Below are 25455 nucleotides of genomic sequence, written 5' to 3'. Positions count from 1 at the left end.
ACAAGACATTGGTAAGATCACATTTGAGGCACTGTATACAATTCTCATCACCCTGCTATAGGAAGGGTGTTGCTAAACTGGGAAGGATGCAAAAGAGATTTCCAAGGATGTTACCGAGACTGGAGGGTTTGAGCTATGAGGAGAGTCTGGATAGCCTTTTTTTCCCTGGAGAGTAGGAGGTTATGGGATGATCGTCTAGAGGTTTATAAAATCATGAGGGCATAGATAAAGTGAATAGCCAAGGTTTATCCCCGGGGTATGAGAGTTCGAAAATAAAGAGCATAGTTTTTAAATGAGAGGGGAAAGATTTAAAAGGAACCTGAGGGGCAACTTTTTCACACGCAGGGTGGTACATATATGGAATAATCTGCCAAAGGAGGTGATAGAGGTGAGTACAATTACAACATTTAAGACGTTTGGACACGTACATTTACAAGAAAAGCTTAGAGGGATATGGTCCAAATGGAGGGAAATGGGACTAATTCAGTTGAGGAAACCTGGTCGAATGAGTTAGATCAAAGGGTCTGTTTCCATTCTGTATGACTCTATGATTCTTTGTATTATCTCATAATTTATTTAATTGCTATTTATGAGATCATGCTTTCCATAACTTGACTGCTGCATTTCTCCAAATTATAAAAATAAATGCACTTTAAAAATATTTCACAATGCAATGTATCAGGAAGTTATGTATCTCTCTTAAATACAAGATCTTTTAATTTAGTTGTGACATTGTTGATTGGTATGTCCCACGACTGACCAGAAGTCAAAGAGTTAACATTTTCAAAATGATGCCAACTGATTGTCTATGGTGATTGCATCAAATTAATGTGAGATGATTCGCTGCATCAATAAATCCTGTTGCATAACCATCATTAATATAGTTTGAATTTTTTTTTACAACTTGCATACTAATGTAAGGTCTAATGTTTAAACTTAGGCAGGCACTTCATCCATTCTGACATGGATTGTTATAAATACTGGGAAAAAAATACAGGGGTTTAATTTAGTTTCAACCTGTACATACAAGAATACGTTATCACCTTTACTGTTGTGTTAGCATACTTTCAAGTTTATTTGAGATGACATTGTCTTCTCCTGTTTCTCCAGTTTAAAATGATATCACTGCAGAATATTGCTGGGAATAAGATTCCACTCAGGCTGTGAAAAATAGTACAAAGTTTCAACAAATTGCAGCAGCGAATGTGACCACAGTTCAGCTGTTGGACCCAGAATTCAGGTGTGAATCTTTTCACATTTGATTGCTTGTGTTATGACTCAGAAGTGTAATAAATGATGCAGCTGCAAGATATGAAAAACTGAGACTTATGAGTCAGAAATGATTGATTGTAAAGTTTCCATAGGATAGTCATCCAAGGTAATTGATGCATGTTTAGTTTTGATTTACATGGCTGTGTTATTTTAACTATAATTGGCAAAATAATTGATACAGACATTATAACACAACATGTTACAAACCAGAAGCCCCTTTTAAGGTGTAGATAAAATTACAAATTGTAAGAACAAAAATAGGAACTAGCCACTGTCATGTGCAAAACTATATTAATTCTTTATGTATATGGATGGACAAAATAGAAATTGTTTCATACTTTGGAAATTTTAAATATACATAATTATTGTTATGACAGACAATAGGAAATGGCCTCTCGGATTAATTCAATTATTTTTCATGTTACGAAGCAATACTATATCTTCTATATGCTGCTGTAAAACGTACCTTTTATCTTCTAGATTCTAAGTTCTAGATTCACTGGCAAGATCTTTCTTTTACTGTCTTTTAATATTTTCCTTAAAACCTTCTGCTTTGACCAAGAATTTAGTTACTCCTAATGTGTCCTTGATTTGGCTTGGTTCCAATTTTTGTGTGATTATGTGCGTACCTTGGCATGTTTTGCAACATATAAGGCCATATATAACAGCAAGTTGTTTCAGAAATATTAGCATATCGTAAAATTAAATTACACTTAAAGCACTACAATGTTTTTTGAGTTTTATTCTTTATTTTCTGTGGATTCTGAATATTTCAAGTGCCTTCCCAAGTGCAAAACCATACCATACAGACTAGTGAGGCCTGGATTTGACCCTCCATTTGCTCGGTGAGGTGGTCTCAATCATGCTGATCAGGTGGTTGCTAGCATGTAGTTGCTAGAGTCAAAAAAAAAATCACGAGTTTAAGAAAAGAAAATTCACAAATTGTTTCCACATGCAATGGCCATCTAGCAACCTTTCATCTAAGTATTGTCTGTGAGATCAATACCCCTTGACTGGGTTAGAGAGTATTAATGATTATTAACCTTCTGAATTAATTGAGGGGAAGAATTAACTATACTGAGAAATAATTTCATTTCTGAAACAAGGATTTCTTCTGTCCTTGACATTTTTAGGATTGTCTCTGAATTTTCCTTAGGTTTTCTACAGTTCGTGCTGATCTGAGCCTGATCTGAAGCTTATTGTATTCTTAGTGGGAGAATAATCTCTATTCCAAATTCATGAGGAAAAGCTCATTTTATGCATCAACTGGTCTGGATTTGGAGCATGCTGACTAAATGGATGGGGGAATACAGATTCAATTGTAGTTTTCAAAAAAAAATCAATAAATACTTGAAGGAGAAAAATTTACAGGAATACAGGGAGAGAGCAGATGAATAGAACTCACTGGGTTGCTGTTCAAAAAGGTCAGCTCAGGCTCAATGGGACAAATGACCTCTTTGTGTGCTGTACTATTCTATGATTCAGGGAGATGTTAATACAAAATAGTTCACACATGTACAAACATACCTGTACTATCACATTGAAATGGCTGGCAACCGTAGAGCGTTGTTGATTGGAGCTTCCAGAATGCAGATGCTCCAAGAATTGGTTGCCAAGTCGGTGCTTGGTCTCTCCGATATAGAAGAGACCACATCAGGAGCAACGGATGAATAGACCAGGTAAGAAGACCTACAGGTGAATCCCTGTTGGATTTTTCATTCCGTAACTTGCCGTCCAGCATTAACAATCTTTGCTATCCAAAAGATATCATTTGTCTTTTCAGATAAAATCATTAAGATAAAACGGCAATTGACTCTAGGAAAAATACCTATGTAGACTGGGTTCTGAGAATTCAAGTATAGAAATATTAATGCTATCCCTTGTGCATTCTTTAAGATGAAATTCTTCTGGTTGTTGGTAGGATTCTGGAGAATGCGTAGGTGATTACTAAGGATAATTAAATGTAGAATGTTCTGATGCAAATATGTCGGGATATCAAGGACAATTGAACTTTGGTTGACTTGCTGTCTCAGGATTACCTCTGCTTGCATTTTCTCTCTGCCTTTCTTAAGTACTTAATTCCGATTATATTCTAATCAGCCTGTTCAGAGGTATAGTCACACACCTACGAAGCAATTGGGACTTGGACCTTGGCTTTCTGGGTCAAAGGCAAGCATGCTATCACTGTGCGACAACAGCCTATGCACTTGATTTCAATGGAGGTTGCATCAATTTTTTTCTCTGGTCGCAGCAGGTGCAAACATTCTGGGCCAGCATCCCCCAGGACTCAAAGTCAGTGTCAAAATTCTTATGGATAGCAAGGCCTGCAGATGCTGGGAGTCAAGTTATGGAATGAAAAATCTGACACGGATCCATTGTATGTTTTCCTACTTGGTCTATTCATCCATTTTTGCTGGTGTGGTCTTTCCTATATCAGAGAAACCAAGCACAGACTTGGGAACTAATTCATGGAGCAATCAACACCACCTTCTGATTGCCAGCTACTTCAACTCCCCCTCCCACTCCCTTGGGGACATGTCCATCCTGGACCCCCTCCACTGTCACAGTGAGGCCACACGTAAACTGGAGGAACAACACCCAATATTCCATCTCGGGAGGTTGCAGCCCAGTGGCCTCAACATAGAATTCATCAGCTTCAGAATCTCCTCACTCCCAGCTACATCCCATGTCCAGTCCTCCCTCTCATACCCACGTCCTTGACTTGACACAACCTGTCCATCTTCCTTCTCACCTCTCCGCCCCACTCTTCCCATTGCCCTATCTCTCCAACCCTCGCACCTGCATCCACCTACTTCCCCCAGCCCACCCCCTCCCTCTATTTATTTCCAAGCTTTCTTTCCCCTCTGCAGTCCTGATGAACAGTCCCAACCCAAAATGTCAACTTTCCTTCTCCTCAGATGCAGTCTGACTTTCTGTGCCCCTCTCGCTCCACGTTTTACTGACTCAAAATTCTTGTGAAGCCTTCAGTTGTATTATCGCACTTCCTTTGACTACTTTAAGAGTACACCTAAGATTCAGGCTCTCCACTGAAGATTTACTTTGGTAAGAGAGCATCAGGCATTCTAGCAACATGACCAGCCCAAATCTGTTGTGACTGTCTCAGTGTTGTGTGGACGTTTTACATGCCAGCTCGTATCCTGTCTTTCCATAAATTCTTTCGGAGCAGCTCAAATAAAAGTGATTCAGCTTCTTGTCATGACAAGGTCAAAGTCTCACATATGTAGAGAAATGTGAGCAAGGCGATTGCTCTATAAACCTTTGGTTTGGGAGACAAACTTACTCCTCTTTGCTTCTGTACTGATTTTCATAAACTACCAAAGGCTTCAATTGCTTTGACAATTCTTATCTGTGCCTTATTGTCAATGTTGAAAGCTCAGGACAGTGTCCTGCCATGATATGTGAACCTATCCATCGATAACAGGTTTTGGTCACGGGCTCAATCCTTGGTTTTCCTGGAGCAGGCCTGTACACTAGTTCAGTTTTCTTCATGCTGTATCCTTTCTCTGCAGTAGTGCACAGTCTTTGGCAAATAGTAAATCACAAAATACATCCTTGAAGACCTTGTTCTTTCCTGGAGCTATCTCACATTGATGACTGTAATGTCTCGTCTATGAGTGAAATGATTCCACTGCCAGCATCACCATCCTAGGGGGCATCAGATAGGATGGCATACACAGACATGCTGATGAGTTGGCATGAGCAAACAGCCTTGTTCTCTCCATTAGTGACTGGGAATGGGTCAGAAGTCTGGCCCTCACCCAGTATGTCAGGAATCATATTGTCCTGGAACTGTTGAAATATTGTGCTGAAATTCTTAGTACAGCTGAATTTCTCCCTTACCTTCCACAGACCCTCGAGGCTGACTGCAGCAACTGCCTTGACAAGATCATCAGATGTGGTGAAGGGGATCATCTTCTGTTCTTACAAGCTCTTCTAGAGCTGTCTGACTGCAGACAACACATCAGTGGTTCCTTGACCTTTTCTGAAACTGCACTGACAGTCTCAGTGAGGTGCCTTACCAAGTGGTTCAGAGGACTCTGGCAAAGATTTTGGCAGTGATTTCTAGTGAAGATTTCTGGGAAGTTCCCTCTCATAGAGGAGTCACCACTTGGGAAATATGAGGGCAAAGTGCCCCAGAGATTTCTAGCTACCGTGATGGATACACAACAGGGGGATTTTTGGAAAAAGGAGATTTGAATTGGAAAGCATCAGTATGCTGGACGTCAACTCCCACTGCATTCAAATTATGTTGAAACAGAAATTAGCTCTGTGGCGGTCATTAACCTCAGGTAGGTAACCTCCCACAATTAGCTGAAAGCATGTAATTTCCATAAATTGTCTTGTTAAATAAAAATAAGTCAATGTCCAAAATGACCTTTTTAAAAAAAAGGATAGATATTCTCAGAAATTGAAACAAATTCATTTAGCCACAGTCCTTCAAGCCTGGACTCTTCAACACAACTGTTATAGAAGAAACCTTTGTACGTGAGGTGTGAATGGCAAGATAGTAGATATGACTGCAAAGTAACTGTATCAAGGCAGAAATGAGGAAACAAAAGTAAAAGCAGACACACAGAACACACTGAGGTTTACAATCTAAAATTGTTGCAATCAGTGTTGAAGGCTGTACAGTTTTGAGTGGAAAAGAGGTCCTGTTCCTTGAGCCTGTGTTTAGCTCCACTGGCATGATATAGCCAGCCAGACTGAGATCAGAGTGGGGGCAGAGTAGAGAAATGATATGACAAATGAAAAGGAGCTGAAGATCGTGCTCGAAAACTGGCTGGGGGTGGTTCAGAAAGCAGTCACCCATTATCGATTCAATCTCCTCAGTGCAGGCTAGCAAGACTGCATTGTGGAAAACAAATACAACAAACCCTTGAGGTTTTACTCTTTAATAAAGGGTGGGTGCCCATTAGATTGCTTGGCAAAACCTTAACTATTACTATCTATGTCATAGGTGTCCATATGAACAACAGCCTTTGACTCTTACCCTTTCATTGCAGAATGTTTTTCGGATTATCCCACAATATCCCAATCTAAGGCACTCAGAAAATAACAGAACAATTTGGATTTGTGGATCACAGCAACAAAAGAAACTGTTTAGAGCCTTGACTGTTGAATTTCAGAATGTGTGTAATCTGGGGTAATCAGCTTTGACTAAAGTAGGAAGAGAAAACAAGAGGTAATAGCCTCCCAAATATATTTATCACGATTGCATCAGACTACGTTTGGAGCTACAAAGATTTCAAACAAAAATAAAGTCCCAAATTCTTCAATAGTTCTAAAATGCTCTTGTGTCCATCACTGCCTACTTAGAAGTAAAAGCACAAGTTTTCACACATCCTGCATGTATTTTGTAATGAGATCAGATTAGCTACAAAAGAGGTTATGTTCCTGATGCTGTTTCAAGGCACCTTGGATCACCTAAATGTTGCGCATGGTTGAAAATAAGGAGGCCAAATGCGCACATTTAAGCAGGATCATTATACCCCTCTGCCCTTGAATTCATTCACCAATTCTAAAATTCAGAGTGACTGATTGATCCAGTGCATCTGGTCCAGCACAGAATTAGAAGATTCTGCCTTGTAAAATAGCTACCTGCATGGAAACACATTTCTGGCTGAAATTGAGAAAAATAAATTTGGGTTTCAAAAGTATCTGCAAAGGATTTGAAAAATAATACTTTTTGTTATGACAAGACAGGCAACTTTGGTTTATCTCTTATTAAGACAGTGTTTGACGAGTTGGGAGTGCCTTTGTTTATTTTTGCTTTCAAAAGATCAGAGGACCATTATCTTTCAACATTATCTGACTTTGTGTTAGAGAAGGAAGTTTCTTCCTTTTTAATGGTTTGAATGGATCTTAGATAAAAGTTCCAAGTAGTATGTCAATAGCTTTGACTAATGAGCTATTAAAACAGTATTTGGTAAAGGTAGATTTGCTCCAAGTTCAAATTACATGCAATCAGATAGCTGTTAGTGCATTATTGACCATGTGCATATGATCATTCATTTATAAGGTCACATGTTCACAATAATTGGAAAGTGCATCACAAGATATAGCGCAGATTCCATTCGCCCAAGCTGCATAATTTGATTTTATACTTTGAGCAAGAATTTATTAAAGTTGAGCAAATATGTTGGTCCTGATTTTTGCAACATGAATTATGGTGAGGATAGACATTTAATGTCCAATGTAACACTTCCCAAAACTAAAGAGTAGTGTATATGTTTTGAATTTAATACTTTTGAGAAAGAGGAGGAGGAGCAATGGCAACTGAAGGAAAGGCCAGGAAAATGATTAAGGGATGAAGAAGATTAGATATCACAGTTTTTGAATAAATTGCAAAGTGAGTGGCAATGGTTGCAGAAAAGACATAAAAGATAAATCCAGAGCAGGTGTTACTCACTGTCAGCATTTCAAAAAGAACATTCCATCCACGAAACCAGAGTTGTTGACTCCACTGTTCTGAGGACGGGTCACCAGACCCAAAACATTAACCCTGATTTTTCCTCACACATGCTGCCAGACATGCTGAGCTTTTCCAACAACTTCAGTTTTTGATCCTCCGCCAACCCTGACACCTAATGCCCCTCCCTCAACACCTTCATACGCAGGAGCTGTAACACTTACACTTTTACGTCCTCCTCTCTGTCCAAGATTTAAATATGCCTTCCAGGTAAAATAATGTTTTATTTGTCCTACTTTCAATCTAGTCTACTGTATTGACTGATCACAATGCGGTTACCTCTACACTAGGGAATCCAAAAGAGGAGTCCCAACTTGAAACTGTGATCAGAGATAATGGGAACTGCAGATGCTGGAGGATCCAAGATAACAAAGTATGAAGCTGGACGAACACAGCAGGCCAAGCAGCATCTCAGGAGCACAAAAGCTGACGTTTTGGGTCTAGGCCCAAAACATCAGCTTTTGTGCTCCTGAGATGCTGCTTGGCCTGCTGTGTTCATCCAGCTTCACACTTTGTTATCCCAACTTGAAACGTCAACTTCCCAGCTCCTTTGATGCTGCCTGGCCTGCTGTGTTCCCCCACCTCCACACTGTGATCTCTGACTCCAGCATCTGCAGTTCTTACTATCTCAAAGACAGTTTGGTTGCTTGGCAGAACACCCTTGCTGAATATGTTTAAGGCAAGGCTAGATAAATTTTTGAACAGTAAAGGAATTAAGGGTTATAGTGAGTGGGCAGGTAAGTGGAGCTGAGTCTCAAAAAGATCAATCATGATCTTATTAAATGGTGGGCAGGCTCGAGGGGCCAGATGGCCTACTCCTCCTATTTCTTATGTTCTTATGTTATGTTCTCATTCAAATAGCAAACGAGTCCATCATTCAGATCACTCATAATTACAAATATATAATCTCACTCTTGTACTCCCATTTCTGTCCTAGGCCTGCTGTATTTTTTCAGCGAAGGCCAAGACAAGCTGGAGGAACAGTATCTCATTTTTTTGCTTAGACACTTTACAATTTGTGTACTTAATACTGAGTTCAACAACTTTACATAATGACTTTTGCACTGCATTTTGGTATACTAATTTTCTACCAGTCTCTATCTTGGTTTTGTGATTTTGTTTTTGGTTAGAGCTGACCTATATACTGTATTTTGCTCTTCTTTAGAACCATTACCACTCTCTTTTGTCTTTTGTTCTATGACACCTTTGATGTCTAATTTCTCTCTCTCTCCAAATTTTTCCTGACCTTCTATTCTATTTCACTACCTCTTTGACTGATGTTTAAGCATAAAACGCATCATATTTCTAGCCCTGAGAGATGGTAAGAACTGCCAATGCTGGAGTCAGAGATAACACAGTGTGGAGCTGGAGGAACACAGCAGGCCAGACAGCATCAGAGAAGCAGGAAATTCAATATTTTGGGTCAGGACCCATCTTCAGAAATGAGGGAGGGTGCCAGAATCTCAGAAATATATAGAGAGGAGAGTTGAAGCTGGGGAAGATAGGTGGGATGGTGTATAGGTGAGTGCAGGTAGGCAGTGGTGGGGATAGGTCATTGAGGTGGGAGGAGTGGATAGGTAGGAGAGAAGATGGACAGGTTGTGTCAGGTCAAGGAGGTGGGGATGAGAGGGAGGATTGGCCATGAGATGAGGCTGTGGGTGGGGAGATTTTGAAACTGGTAAAGTCCACATTTAGGCCAGTGGGCTGTAGGGTCTCAAGGAGGAATATGAGGTGCTGCTCCTCCAGTTTCTGGGTGGCGTCATTGTGACACCGGAGGAGGCCCAGGATGGACATCATGACGCTCAGGGAGTGGGAAGAGAAGTTGAAATGGTTTGTGATTAGAAGGTGTTGTTGTTTGCCGCAAACAGAGCAGCAGCGCTCTACAAAGCGGTCTCCCCCTGTGCTTGGTCTCACCGATGGGGAAGAGGCCCACAGCAGTGGATGCAATAGACCACGTCGATAGATGTGCAGGTGAACCTCTGTCTAATATGAAAGGTTTGTTTGGTGCCTTGAATGCAGGTGAGGGGGGGTGCAGATATAGCGGCAGGTGTAGCACTTCCTGCGGCTGCATGGGAAGGTACTGGGTGTGGGGGCGCTTGTAGGGCTAGTGAGGAGTGTGAAGCGGACGAGGGAGTCACAGAGAGAGCACGGTCCCTACGAAAGGTAGATGGGGTGGAGATGGAAATATATCTTTAGTTGTAGGATCAGATTGTAGGTGGCAGAGGTGGTGGAGAATGACACATTGGATACAGAGGTTGGTGGAGTGATATGTGAGGACAAGGGGGAGTCTGTCTTTGTTTTTGTTGAAGGAAGGGGATGTGAGGGCAAAGGTGCGGGAAACGCAAGAGACACAGTCAAGAGCATTTTCAACCAAAGGGGGATATTGTGGTTCTTGAAATAAGAGAACATCTGGGAAGTTCAGGAGTAGAGCGCTCCAGCTTGGGAGCAGACACAGAGGAGGTGGAGAATAAAGGGATTGCTTTCTTGCAGGAATGTGGCTGAGAGGAGGTGTAGCCTAGGTAGCTGTGGGAGTTGGTGGGCTTGAAATAGATGTCGGTTTCAAGGCAGTCACCAGAGATGGAGACAGAGAGGTCCAAGAAGGAGAAAGAGGTATCAGAGATGGTCCAGGTGAACTTGAGATTGGGGCAAAAGGTATTAATAAAGTTGATGAACTGTTTAAGCTCCTCTATCCCTGTTCAGTTCCAAAGAAATCACATTGAATTTGAAACATTGTCTCTATATATTTCTCTATTGATACTGCCTGATTACCATAGTTTCTACAGCATGTCATTATTTTTCCAGATTTCCAGCATCCAGAGTATTTCACTCTTGTTGTAAGACAGGCTATCTCTGCCACTGTTATTATAGAGTGAATTGATCAGCAATTTTTAATGACAGCACATGTAGAGTTAAATGAAGAAATTGGGGAAGTTGCCATTCAAGTTGCCATGCTCCTCTACAAGTGTTCCTAAAGCTGTACCTCAGTGAAGATGCAACATTCGAACAATGCATGAATTTATGGTACATGGCTTTTCACACCTCAACTAAATCTCTCCATCAGCCTTCTCTGTTTCATATAAAAATCTGCAGCCTATCTAGTCTTTCCTCATGGCTAATATCTCCCACTCCTGGCAATATTATTATGAATGATCTTTGCACCTACCATTTTATCCTTCCTGTAATGTAGTGGACAGGATCATGTGCAGCACTTTAGCACAGATCTTACCAGAGTTTTATACCGCTTTTTCGTAACCTCACTGCTCTTGTACCTTGGCTAATGAAGAAAAATATTGCACTGTCTTCTTACTGACTTGTCCTGCTACCTTCGAAGATCTGCAAATATGTATCTGTATAGATAATTACTATGAGGCTATGTGTTACAGCCATGGAGATACATAGAAAACATGACCTATCAAAATAATTGCACATTACAGTCCTTGTGCCCATAGACTGGTAAGTAACCATGCTGTAGCCCTGTTTACACAAGTTCCAAATTTCCTGTACAAGCTACCACACTCTTTTAGAATTCCAGTATTCATAAATAATGTTCACAATCTTGAAACCTCTGAAGAAACACTTGCTCCCTGTACAATACTGTCAGGAACAAAAACAAAGTTGCTGGAGAAGCTCAGCAGGTCTGGCAGCATCTGTGGAGGAGAAAACAGAGTTAACATTTCGGGTCCAGTGACCCTTCCTCAGAACAGATACTGCCAGCCCTGTTGAGTTTCTCCAGCGTTTTCTATTTTTATTTCAATTGAGTGTTGCTGGATGTTGGATACTTGATTATGTTAAAAGCAAGTTTCAAGTTCTTTCCAACAGACTTTGCGCCAGCTGTTAGTTTGTATGCTGATCAAAAAAAAGCACTGCAACTGATAGTGTAACTGAAAAGTTGTTTCTAACCTAGTTAAAGAAACTGTTGCATCTTCTGGTTTAAATAATTTAGAAATAATCACACTTTAGCCTTAAAATGTGAGAGTTTTAAGTCTATTTCTTCCAGGAGTTGTCTGTGGCTGGAGGATTAATATATTGTTACATGGGTCATAACTGCAGTGAAAAGGAAAATGGGGCACCCAGATGCACGTTTTCATAACAATTAGCTTGTATAGTTTTACAAACAATGTCACAATACTACTCCCCTCTTTCTTTAAGGAAGTACATTATACCTGTACGTCAACATAAATATTCCAATTATTGACTTTTTTCGAATTATAAAAGATTAACAACTGACTTTTATAATTAAACTGAACTCTTTGTAGCATCATTTTCTTCTCTAAGTGTCGTGGTATCACTTTGATGGATTTGTTATTCACTGGTAAATTGGCACCACACATAGGCAACGTTTTGTGTGTTACTCCTGCTGGTGTACAACCTGTGTTTGATACTGCTCATTGTTGTGACACTTGCTGGTGATGTCAATGCTTTGTTACTTGTTGGTGATACTGTTAATATTGTCAACCTTGACAATAATGTTGCTAGCCTTATGTTGATGGTCTTTTCTGCTTTCCAGCTCACCTTGCACGACTATCTGTGTGGAGTTTGCACATTCTCCCTGTGCCTGCGTGGGTTTCCTTTGGGTGCTCCCATTTCCTCCCACAGCCCAAAGATGTGCAGGCTAGGTGGATTGGCCATGCTAAATTGCACGTAGTGTTCAGGGATGTGTAGATTAGGTGGGTAATAGGGGAATGGGTCTAGGTGGGATGCTGTGAGGGTCTGTTTCCACACTGTAGGGATTCTATGATAGCCTTCCCTCCCCATTGCAGCCATCATCTATGATGGTAGGTATAAGTCAGACTTGTACTCTCTCCCTTTCCATTTGTTTACCAGTTTTGGTCTTATTGATGTATGATCTTGGAGTCTTAGCTTCGCCAAAATCTTGTGGTTGTGTTCATGAGGTTTTCATGATTGGATACTGTATGTGTATGTTTTGTCCTTTCAGACCCAGATCTAACAGGATTATGTAAGTGCCAACTCCCTTCCAACTGCATGTCAATGAGTTGTTGTCTTACCTCCTCATGGTCACTTGAAGAAGGATTTTTCATGAGTAGAGTTGGCTTATACTTTGTTCTATTCAACTCCTCAGCCGACAACTTCATGTCTGAATTGATAGACCTGAGCAGAGCGAAGATAAGACAAGGTTTGGGCCTTCCTCATCTCTCAGCACTTTATGAGGGTTCTCTCCCCTGTCTGAATGTGTCCTTCCAGAAATTTGTGTTTGTTTGGGTTCCTGCTGTTGCTCCAAGCCATTTAACAAATGTAATCCTTTTACTCCTACCCAGGAAAAGATGTAGCTGACTCTTTCTTCTTCACTAGTGCCTTTTAGGAAACTACTGAATGACAGACTGTGCTATTGTTCAACTTCTCAAATGCCTCTACAGCATCACCAGCTTCAACTTATTGATTCATTCATCTAGATCTCTGGCATAAATTTGAGCTGATTCTTTAAAATCTAGTTCAAAATTAAATTTATTTAAAATGCTTGGCTTTTTAAAACTGTTACCCACTGCCACCATATAAAGTGCAGTATATTTACAGACACAGCAGTCATTAATCATGACTTTGGTTTTGGGGCATTGCAGTGCTATGACGGGATTTGAACCTTGATTTGTGAGATATAAACAGTTTCAGGAAGATTTGTTTTAAGACTGGCAGCAATGATGACAGTTTTGAAAAGCAGTTCATGAAGAGGAGCTATCATTAGATAAGCATGAAGACTAAGCAAGAAAGTTGGGTATTCAGCAGTTTTCTTCTGAGAATGGTGTTGAGAGAGGGCACGTTCTGATTCTTCTGATCTAACCAAAACCAAAGTGTGTATGAGAAGAGCCAGGAGAGAATCTGGAGAAAGATGTATGTTCAGGGTAAGGAGTCATTCGAGGGACCATGGGAAATAGTTGTCTTAGTCAGCCAGCAGAAAGGGGAATTTCGCAGCTAAATGGTTAATGCCAATCTTGGTGGCAAATTTATCTGAGAGTTTCTTGCACTTTTTTTGTGATGAAGAAAAGAGGTCAGGAGTTGTCTTTAACATTCAAGGATGTTCTTGGCAAATTGACCTGTTTCAGCACAGTAAATGATCGAAACCATCGAACACCTACTTAGCACCCAGGTGAATGTCCCTCTGTCAAATAGTTCACAATGATTCAAAGAAGTGACTTAGGATGGCTTCGTTGAAGGCAACCAGGAATGGGAAGTAAATGTTCATCTTTCCAGAAATACTTACACTACTTGAATGAATAAAACATGAACTTAGTACCTTGAACTGATAGATAGTCCTGATAGTATTTTATGTGGTATAGCTTTGGCAGATGGCAGATTATATGCCAGATAAATTCAAGTTTGTAATTTCTTAGTTGTCAGAAAACTTAGTGAATTGTATATTCGGAAGTCAACTTACTCCTTTATTAATTTTACACAAATATTGATGCAAAAATCTAGAACTAGCTTATCTGTTAAAGGATGCCGGTCCCTTTAAAAGCACATCATATTCCCACATAACCTTTCCTTTTCCCATGCCCTGTGTAGTGCCCTCTATGAATTTATGTTCAGTTCTCCTGTGTTCACATTAGTCACATTGACATTGCTCATATGAACATGAGACTCTTTCGAAAGTATTGTATCCAATTTGGGCCTGTGGGCATAATAATTTGTTTTATTGTTTGTAGGTGGAATGGTTTGCCAGGACTGCATTGCAGGAAGCTTTACTATTGTATGGGCATTACTTGTGCCTTCCAGTTTGATTTGCAGCATGTGTGTTCTGTCAGTGATTCCAAAGAGGATCATTAAGCCTCAGTATAAGCAATTGAAAAATAATAAATTCTAAGTGGCAATGATTGACATGGAGGCAGATTCAATTGATGCATTCCAGAGGGCAGTGGAATATTATTTGGATAGAAAGTGTGTGCAAGGATATTCAGGAACGAATGGTGTTAGGTAACGATGCTTATTTGAAGAGCTGGTGCAGGCACAATGACCTGAATGGCCTCCTCCTGTGCCATAACAATTCTGTGATTCTGTGGCATGTATAGAACATGAAGCATTAAGTCATACTATCTGTCATCTTTCCTCCTTTTAAGGCCATATGGTATATCTGACTGAAGCAGCTGACTATGCGCCTTTTCAGGTCTAAAACCATTTAATGGGAAACAACCTCATTTGAAGAAGAATCCTACTTACCAGATCAAAATGGTTATTGTGCCTGAGAAAAAGTAATAACACATTACTTAAATCGAAATGCCAGTCACTTAATTTGTCAAACAACATCTAGTATATAAATCACCAAGATATCTGTATTTGTGGAATTGGCAATATTTGTTAGTTGTTACATCCACACTTCTGTTACCTGCTTGAAGATGATGAAGACACAAAAAAAGGCTGCAGATGCTGGAATGCAATGTAGACAAACAGCAGGCTGGAAAAACACAGCAGGCCAGGCAACAGCTGGAAGAAAGTAGCTGTCAATGTTTTGGGTATTACCCTTCTTCAGGACTGGATATGGGGGTAGGAGGAGCTGCAGATAAAGAGAGGGGGGAGAGGGGTGTAGTGAGTGGGAAATATGACCTCATCACTTCCAGTGACCTCCCCTGCATCGCCTCCAGATTTACAGTCCTTAGCCCCACATGCCCGTTTCTATCTGCTCCCCAAGATCCATAAACCCAACTACTACAGCTGACCCATCCTCTCCATATGCTCCTGGCCCACCAAGCTCACTTCTTCCTACCTTGGCTCCATTCTTTCAAACCCCTTGGTCCAGGCACTCCCCACCTACATCCAGAGCACAAACCACATCCTCCACCTCTTTGGTAACTACATGCTCCCTGGCCCCCAATGCTTCACCTTTGCTATGGCCGTGCAATCCCTTTACATGTTCATACCCCACATGGATGGCCTACAGGCCCTCAGGTATCTCCTTTCCAACAGACCCATCCAGTTCCCCCAACCCCTCCAATCAATATCCTCCTCTGCCTAGTCAAACTAGTGCTCACCCTGAATAACCTTTCCTTTAATTCTTCCAACTTTTTCCATAGCCAGGGGATTGTCATCTGGGGGTATTGTTCTCCAACATTTCCACTGTTACATCAATGACTTCATCAGTGCTGCATCCTGCACCCAGGCTGAACCAGGCAGTTCATCGTCTTTGCTAACAACTTCCACCCCGTCCTCAAATTCACTTGATCTATCTCAAACACCTCCCTCCCTTTTCTTGGCCTCTCCGTTTCGATTTCTGGTGACAGTTTATGGACCGACATTTACCATAACCCCACAGATCCCCATAGCCACAAAGACGACACTTCCTCCCACTCTGTGCCCTGAAAAGACTCCATCCCATTTTCCCAATTCCTCCGTTTCCATCGAATCCGCTCTGACGAGATATTCCACTCCCAAGTATCCCCGATGTCTGCCTTTTTTAAACAACACTCTTTACCCCACCTCTGTCACCCAGACAGCCCTCCACCATGCATCCTCCATTCCCCGCTCCACAGCTCTTAACCGACCCCCACCCCTCTCTTTCCACACCACCAGTGTCCACATCCATCATATCATCCTGAAATACGTCTGCCAACTCCGTTTAGACCCCACCACCCAGAAGATCTTCCACTCCTCTTCCCTCTCTGCCTTCGGCAAGGACCATTCCCTTCGCTACTCCTTAGTTCAGACCACACTCCCCACCAACCGCTCCTACCCCTTCCATGGAACCCCTTCAATGTTGATGTGTGGGGGGTGGTGTGAAGTCTTTGATTATGGTAATGCCATTGAGTATTAAAGGCAGATGGCTGGATTCCCTCTGATTAGAGATAGACATTGTCTGACAATTGTGTCCTATGAATGCTACTTGTCACTTATCAGCTCAAGTCTGCATATTGTCCAGTGATGCAGCCGATATACATGGACTGTTATGGTATCTGCGAAGTTATAAATTATAGTGAACATTGTGAAACCATCATTAAACATTTAAATTTTTGACCTTATAATAAAGGAAAGGCCATTGATGTAGCACCTGATATTGGTTGGACTTAGGAAACTACACTGAGGAAGTCTGCAAAGATGTCCTGGGGCTCAGCTGATTGATTTCCAACAACCACAGCCAGCTTTTTTTGTGCCAGATATGACTCGCACCAGTGGAGAGTATTCCCTTGATCCCTATTGACTTCAGCTTGCTCAGGATCCTTGATGTCATACTTGGTCAAATACTGCCTTTATCTCAAGTGCATTCACTCTCAGCTCAGCCAGGATAGATTTTTTTGCCACAGATAGTAAGGGGAAAAGCGTTGGAGGGGGAAACATTATTGCATTAGAGGCAACATAGTCAGCTTCGTAATTCTGTGATGAAAGCTTGTAATTAAGTTCTCAGACTTTAAAGGTAGCTTGAGCTTTCCAGTGCTGCCCATTGGGGAGCCTTTTGCTTTGCTTTGCGTATTATACATGCTCATTCAAAGGTCAGTTCATCAGAATTCATTTCTCTGCTCAATTAAGTTCCAAATGAGTGAGCAACATGTGCTTCCATATTTCCAGTTGGATATAGCAGGCATTCAGAGGGCAAGGTATTGGACTTAGATAACACGGTGTAGAGCTGGAGGAACACTGCAGGCCAGGCAGCATCAGAGGTGCAGGAAAGGTGTCGTTTTGGGTCAGGGCCCCTCAGACTCTACATCAGCAGTTCTTACTGTCTCCAAGGTATTGGACATGCTGGACTTTGGAGAGAATAGCCATTGTTGTCATCTTTGGGAAGTACATGATCATGCCATGCTATGATTGAGATCATGGAACACTCATCTGGGTTGGATGTGTCAAGGAGGCTGGACAATGGTGGAGGTTTGATTGGGGAAGTGGTGGGGGGGGGGGGTGCGCAGTACCAATATGTTTAGTTACAGGCATCCATTCCAATAACTTGAGTAATGCTCCTGGCTTGCTTGGAGTGAATGCCTGACCAAGTGCTTTTTAATTATGATGCCTGGACCTTCACCTCTGTAAAAACATGGGTCTGCCTCGTCACTACAGGATTTGTAATTCTCCTCCTGTCTGCATTTGTAATGAGTTTTTAATTGCGCAAAAATAGCCGACACACCATTAAGCGGAAGTGAGGCTCACTTCCATGGCCGCTGCCAGATTTGCACTCCAGAATGGAAGATTCCACACTTGATCACTCCCAATGACTGGGATAATTTGAGATAACCATTACTTTATCTAGCACCAATTCACTTGATTGCTAAGGCATAAGTACAACTATCCTAGTGGTCCCAGTCTCTCAAATTATCTGGTGTAATACTAGCCTGCATTTATGTTTGTGATGGTAGAGTTTGCTTTCATTACACCATTGAAAGTGACAGTAACTTTGGGAATCTGCACTTGTACAGAAAATGCATGGAAATCCAGAAATGCTGTCAGTGGTTCTATCCTCCTCCAGATTGTGTAATCTCGAAGCAATTGGTACATTGCTGCTGCTGGTTCTATTTATTAATCTCACTACAAAACCTGTGAAAAAGTTAAACCTTATTGGAAGAGGTGGAATCGGATTATTAATGATGCACTAATGTTTGTAATTACTGTGAATGACCCTCAATGGCCCTGAAAAGCATGTTTTGTATTTATTGAATGTGAACAATGATATTTTTCCACCTTCTTTTGTAATTACTTAACAACATTTTAGCTTCTAGGTTAAACCAACTGTCATTTATTTTGCTGTCTGAAAATTCAAGTTAAAAGCTAACATTTGGTGCTTTGGCTTCCCTGTTGTAGCTTTGATTCTCCAAGGTAATTATCTGCTTACCATTTGTGCTGCTGGAAGCCTCAGTAGACCCTTGGATTGGGTCTAGTTTTGAACTGGTTAGGAAAGACAAATACCGATGGACCAAACCTCATGGATTGCTAAATCTATGTAGGGATCTTTCTTTGAGATTGGTGGTGAACGTAATGTTTCTTAGATGCTTTCAAATACAGCCTGATGTGTTAAATTTGTGTAAAACCATCTAGTGGTCAGAGATGGACTGATACACAAATACTATATTGCAGAGAAAGAGTCTGATACATTGACTACAGTCTTTTGCTTTATTCAGTCTCCTGAGAACTGTTCAACTTGGCTACCATCTTGTTTAAGCTCGAAGTAGCTGGGATGTATAAATTGCTAAAACATTTAAAATTGCTAAGAAATGTTACAGAAGCGTGGAGAAAATGAAAGGAGTGCTTTGATTTGTTTGCAGCTTCAAATAGGCCTTGGAGAGAAAACAAAATTACAAGCCAGCACATTATACAATAAGTGAGGAAGTGCGAGAGGTGTGTAATGCTGTTATGAATGCTGCAGGAAGAGATAAGTTAATGGTGAGGTGTTAATGGGACATGTCTCAGGAATATTTTACAACTAAGAAGGATATTACATACAAAAGGTATGTTTAATAAAGGTTTTAAGATGTAAGTAAAAAGTACTGATTAACATCTTATAAATGTGTAGAAGAAAGACTCGTTCTCTTTTATAAAGATCCTTTATAAACGGCCTCATTAGAGCCAGAATTGTGTTTGATATAATAGATGATCAGATCTAAACCACATCAGCATTGAGAAAGATATCTAGATATTCACTGAGTGGTTAATATTTACAGAACCACAAGGCAGCAAACCACAATTTTGAGACTTATGCTACACTGACACAGCTATAAATAATGAATGGACTAGAGATGTCACTTGTACAATGGAAAAATTAATGATTTACCTGGTCAACAACAGTTCGTGGATTATTAGCACTGTGACAAATCATATAACAGGGAAAAATGTGCAATGTGAGTTAGTTAGTGAGAAAATGTGTAAACAAAATTGTTTTGCTAAACTATGCAAATCCACAGCAAAATCTTCCTTGCCAGGAATAGATAAAATAGTTTGTGGAATGGAACCACTGAGAGCTAGTCAAAATGATAAATAAGAACATGATGAGCAGACTGTCAAATTTGGGATGGGGAAAAGCTATCAGTTATGCCTCAGTCGGCAGTATTTTCACCTCTGAGTTTGAACATTGTGCTCAAATCCCACACATCTGTGCAGTCCTTAGGGATACCTATCTGCTTGGGATGCTGTCTTTCATATGGCACTTTAAACTCTAGACCTGTCTGCCCTCTCCACTGGTTGATTCACCTTGTAGGAAATTCTAAGACCAGAAGGCACAATCTTAGTGTAAAGGTTGTTCATTTAAGACTGAAATGAGGAGGAATATTTTCTCTGGAGGTAGTCAATCTATGGAATTCTTTACCACAGAATGGTGGAGAGATTGAGCTGTTGAGTATATTCCAGACTGAGATTGACAGACTTTTAATCAATTTAAGTTTGGAATGTAAAATTCTAGAATAGTTTGTCCAACAAGCTTTGGATTGCCAGAAGTTACAATTGGTCTAATGTATTTCTGCAGTCACTATCACCGGGGACAAAATGGATCAAATAACAGTGTTAACTCCTAAAGCCACAAATAAGACTCAGGGACACAATAAATCTCACGCAGAATGAAAGATGTATCTGAAATAATCTGAATTATTCTCAAATTACAAAAAGTCAACAACACCAGAAACATTGAAGTTATTCACAAACAAACTAGTTGATTGGGCTGAAGTGGAATCTTTCCTCCCACCAATAGACGTGGGCCTTGGTGAGAAAGTTGGGAAAGTAGGGTGAGATTGTCAGTAAGGAGATTCTTGATATCGAGAGCAAAATGTCTCATTTTCAAACCAAGAATTGAACAGTGAGAAGAGAATTTTGCAAGTGAGCAGATAGAGGCCTAGTTGCATATATTTGCCTGGATGAATATCTCATTACTAGTTCATCTCCCCTTTTTAATATGCAATGGACAGAAACTGACTGGTTACAATTCCCGACATTTAAGTCAGACTTGACCTGACAGCTCTAACTTGCCACTCTGTCTCATTATCAATGCCCACCAACTACCAACATTTCAGTGCACACTTCAAAGATAGAGCTTGTATCAACATTGGAACATCTCTGACCCATTTCCTATACAGTGCTGCACTTTGAAGTGCACTGGCTACTTTCGTTGTATCACTAGAGCCAGGACATTTTATGCTGAGGGATTAAAAAATAACCACCTTGTGAATTGGATCAGGGTGCACTTCAGAGCTCCTCAGTTGGTCTCATACGGCACATTCATATTATATCTACTTAAGATGCTCACAGCATCCCTGACCTGCCTTTTTGTTCTTTGCCCATCAGCCAGTCCTTAAATGTTCAGTTTAAGTACTTCTGTGTTGCTTTGCTGTTTAGTGTTGACACAAAACCAGGCAGCCTATGGTGGTTGTCAGCACTCATCAACCAAAGGCTAGATATGTTGTACTTCACAGGGCTGCATCAATCACATACCTACGCCATGTGCCTGTAACTTATGGGCCACTGATTTTTATTGCAAAAATATACATTATTCATAGTACCTGTGTATGTATATAAATATTTTTCTAAACCAGTCCTATACATTCTTTGCATACAATGAAAAAACAAACATTGTGAATTCACATTCTCTGCAATTGCAAAAAATCATCGACATTTCCTACTCATGCAGGACACTATTTGTATACGTTTGAGGCAAAGAGAGGGTCTGATGCTACTTGGAGCTGGAGGAGACAAAAGAGAGATTATGTCATGAACGAGGGGTGGAATTGTGGGTGTGTTAGGAACACATTCACAATGACAGCAATGGGAGATTAGTACAATGGTAGAGAATCATTCTTACCTATTTGCCAAGACATGAAGTTTTCAGCAGCATCACGTGATTGGTCATTATCCTGCCCAACCTAGGCCCGGATGTTCTCCTCTTTAGGGCTGAGGAGCCAGATGTCAGTATCCTACCACCTGTCTTGGTTCTCTTAGCCCTATTGAGTGCTGTTTTCTCCTGTAAGGAGAGAATGGGAAGGCATGAGTGAGGTGACAATGGCTGGCAGAGATGTTGGTGTAGATGGTGAGGTGGCCCAAGTGAGTGAAACAGCAACACAGAGAGAATGTAGGGTTAGTGGGGTGGGGTGATTGCGTGGGTGAGAGTGAATGAGGGAAGAGATTACATGTGATAGTGACAGTGGTATACCACAGTGTCCGGGGATGTGCAGGCTAGGTGGGTTAGAAATGGGAAATGCAGATTTACAGAGAGGGGCTAGGGGGTGGGTCGGAGTAAGATGCTGTTAGGAGGATCGGTGTGGACTTGATGGGTGAATGGCCTGCTTCCACACTGTAGAGATCCTATGATAAGCCTTGCTGGTTGGTGAATACAGGGTCATAGTGAGTGTGAAGCAGCAGAGAGGAGGATGCGGTGGTGACTACTCTCATGGAGAGCAGAAGGTTATTGACCACCTTGTGGCTTTACTTGGCATTCCTCCAGGCTACATTGACCCAAGTGGCAACTTCCAGTAATGCTGGCAGGGTCTGATGCCATAGTCTCCTTTGCTAGTCCTGGGGGATGAGGATGGGTCCTTCCTGCACCAGAAGTTCCAGATCCCAGTTGGTAAAGCAAGAAACTAGCTCTTTTTAAAAACTACTTGGGTATTAGTGAGGCCACCTGAATGCCATAGACAGTTGTGGTCCCCATATTCAAAAAAGGTTCCACTGGCGTTGCAGGCAGTTCAGAAGAGTTTCACTGATTCCTGGGATTCGTGGCAAAACAGGTTATGTTTTTATTCATTATAAGCTAGAAGACTGATGGGTGATCTTATTGAAACATACAGGATTCTGAAGGGCTTGACAGTTTAGATATCGAATAGATGTTTCCACTAGTTAGGGAATCTTGAACTGGGAACATTCTACAGAATATAAGGGCACTCATTTAAAATTGAGATGCAAAGGAATTTCTTCTCTCAGAGGGCAGTGAATATTTGGAATTCTCTAACCCAAACAGTTGTGTAACTAACAGAAGCTAGATTACAAAGCATTTAAAGAGTATGTAGATTTTTGTAATATTAGGCAGTTGGGGGCTGTGATGAGCTAGCATGAGAGAGGATTTGAGGCCTGGGGCAGATGAACCACAATGTTGTAGAATGGTAGGGCAGGCCTGAAGCGACGAATGGCCTACTCCTCCTGTTTCTTGTGTTGTGTTGCCACTGCCTGTGATATTCCAGGGAATTTACATGGATCATGCAAGGTAACTCCAGACTGACCACAGTGGACCTGGTCCATAATTATGTTTTATTTATGGTGTGGAGGACCCTGAGAGGAATTACAGTTGTGACTACTTCTGCCAATGGCAAGGACCTTCACCTGTGGTGAAAGGGAGGGGAAATGAGTCGGGCATCGTGGGAAAGTAGTACATGGGCACTGAGGCTTTTTCAGGAAGGTAGCAGTTGACCCTGTGTTTAGAGACAGAAATAGGTGCTCTGAAGAAACTTGAGACCAATTGCAACTAGTCTTCTGAGATATTATTCAAATAGGTAGACAAAGTCTTTATGTTGTTCTTGTAATATGACATGAACTAACAATGCTGACTTTGTCTAACAATCAATAGTTTAATATTAAAAAAATTCCCTAAGGGTAGTCATTCCTTGAGGATTTTTCAGAGAAAACAAAATTATATGATCAGAATTATCAACCTCTCTCAGATAGAAATTTTCAACATTGGAAGAGCAGCTGTATTTCATGAGGCAAGAAATAACTGGGGAAGTTGACCCAGCAGATTGCCTACTCATCTCTGGCTGACAAATACTGCAAAGGTATCCAAGATGCCATGATGGCTTAATCAGTTTAGTTTTGGCAGTGAGGACAATTAACAAGATTTTCATCCACGCATATGTGTGCAGACCCATCGTACAGTTGGCAGAGCTAACTGCCCTATCTGTGGCATTCTAGTAAGTGCCCATTTTGTCATCTCTACTGTAGGAATCATGGTATCCAACAGGTTTATTTCTTCTACATTTCTGTTTGTCATGCTGAAGTGTTTCATCTGAGAAGCAGAATTACATCTCTTCACGAGTACAAACTTCAAATTACCAAACATTTTTGATCAGTGGCTGTTCTGTTAAATTATTTTTGATGTGAATTACTATTAAGTGGATACTTTCTTATCTTGTTTATAGACATTTGCTTTTAGTGTAATGTGTAATGTCAGTAAATGGCTATGCATCATGCTGCCAGATTGCATTACAATGCTTTGATGTGTGAAGCACTTGAAGATGTATGTATGGCAAGGCTTTCAATTGTATATTGCATCTTGACTGTGTGCTCTGTGTGAAATACAAAGACAGTGCTCGAAGTCTGTGAAAGAGCTTGGCATGGCATGCAATAAATGTAGCTTGAAATCTCATACCATCTACTCATTACATAATACTCTTGGCTAACCATAGTTTGCTACATTCCTCAAATGTGTTCTTTTTTCAAATCTGTACCAAGGTCTCATATTTACATCGATAATGGGAACTGCAGATGCTGGAGAACCCAAGATAACAAAGTATGAAGCTGGATGAACACAGCAGGCCAAGCAGCATCTCAGGAGCACTCTCTGATGAAGGGTCTAGGCCCGAAATGTCAGCTTTTCTGCTCCTGAGGTTGTGGGGTGGTGGGTGTGAGGACATATTCTTCCCCTCTGTGCCCCACCCTTAAGAAAGGTTGGTCACAAACCAATAAACTTTAAGAAGATTTGTCCCACAGCAATATTACATTGACTGGCTACAACCTCAGGCAGTCCCAGTAGAGCCAGAACTCTCTGGTTGGCACTGCTGGAACTGCATGCAATCCCACAGTATGTCAGTGTCACCACAGAGCGAGTCTGGTGTGTTTTGTGGGGTACAGTTTGGCGGCCAGGCAAGGAGGTGGAAAGAGGGATGCTCTGATGTGCACAGGGAACCTCAGAAGGAGGTACCACTGCTTCTTCCCTGATCTTTCTGCACCTTTGGTGGAAAAAAAACCTTCTCACAGCCTCCCATCATCCTCTCTTCAGTGTGTTATGGCAGTGGAAATACATTTAGGCCTTTAATTGCCACTTAATTGGATAATTAAGAGCCTTGAAAAGTTTGATTGTGTGAGTGCCTCATACTGCCTTCCTGTATTATGGGTCTGGGCAGAAAGGTGGTGGGTAATCTGCCCAAAATATTTTCACTGCCCCCTATCCAGCCATGTCCTTTTAAGGGTCCATGTGGTTAGTATTCATGAACTTGGAAAGACTGAGTCTTATGCTAGGGAGTTGGTATGGGTCATTTTGTGGAGCAGTGCTCAAGACACTAGGGGATATAGAGTCATGAAGAAGGCCAATTTTTAAAACCTGATTTTATTTTTAAATAAAGTTACCAAGACAGGCTTAGGGAAGTGGAACTTGTTACTGCAGAAATATGTATGGATTGAGAAGATTCACTAGCGTTACTTTAATTAGTCTATATGGGTACAGTATTTGAATTTGTTGGAATTTGGACAGCTGGGGAACATACATTAGTTATGCATGGAACTAGGTCAGGTACCAGAAAGTGCTCCTTTGCCCACACCATCGCCTGCAGGTTCCCCTCCAATCCTTTTATTGCCCAGACTTGGAAATATATCGCCCATTCCTCCAATGTCACTGTGTCAAAATCCTGGAACTCCTTCCTAAACTGCATTGTGGATTTACCTCCAGCAAATGGATTTCAGCAATTCAGAAAGGCAGCTCATCACTACCTTCTGAAGGGCAACTAGGCACCAGCAATAAATACTGGCCCAAACAGTAATACCCCACATCCTGGATGATTTAAAGAAAATCATATTGAACAAAT

General features: G+C 41.1%; 1 long non-coding RNA gene across 2 annotated transcripts in view; it reads right to left on the bottom strand.

Moving 5' to 3' along the window:
• The window catches only part of LOC125457860 (uncharacterized), an 86107-nt gene that overhangs the window by 16344 nt on the left and 44308 nt on the right, over positions 1-25455 (bottom strand). For both annotated transcript variants that reach the window (XR_007248684.2, XR_009446638.1), the window contains exon 2: positions 21471-21629. This is a non-coding gene — a long non-coding RNA (uncharacterized LOC125457860). The remainder of the gene's footprint in view (positions 1-21470; positions 21630-25455) is intronic.

Source organism: Stegostoma tigrinum, chromosome 14, assembly GCF_030684315.1.
Source record: "Stegostoma tigrinum isolate sSteTig4 chromosome 14, sSteTig4.hap1, whole genome shotgun sequence".
NCBI lineage: Eukaryota > Metazoa > Chordata > Chondrichthyes > Orectolobiformes > Stegostomatidae > Stegostoma > Stegostoma tigrinum.
The sequence above is the reverse complement of the archived record's forward strand: the minus strand, read 5'-3'. Positions and strand labels throughout refer to the sequence as shown.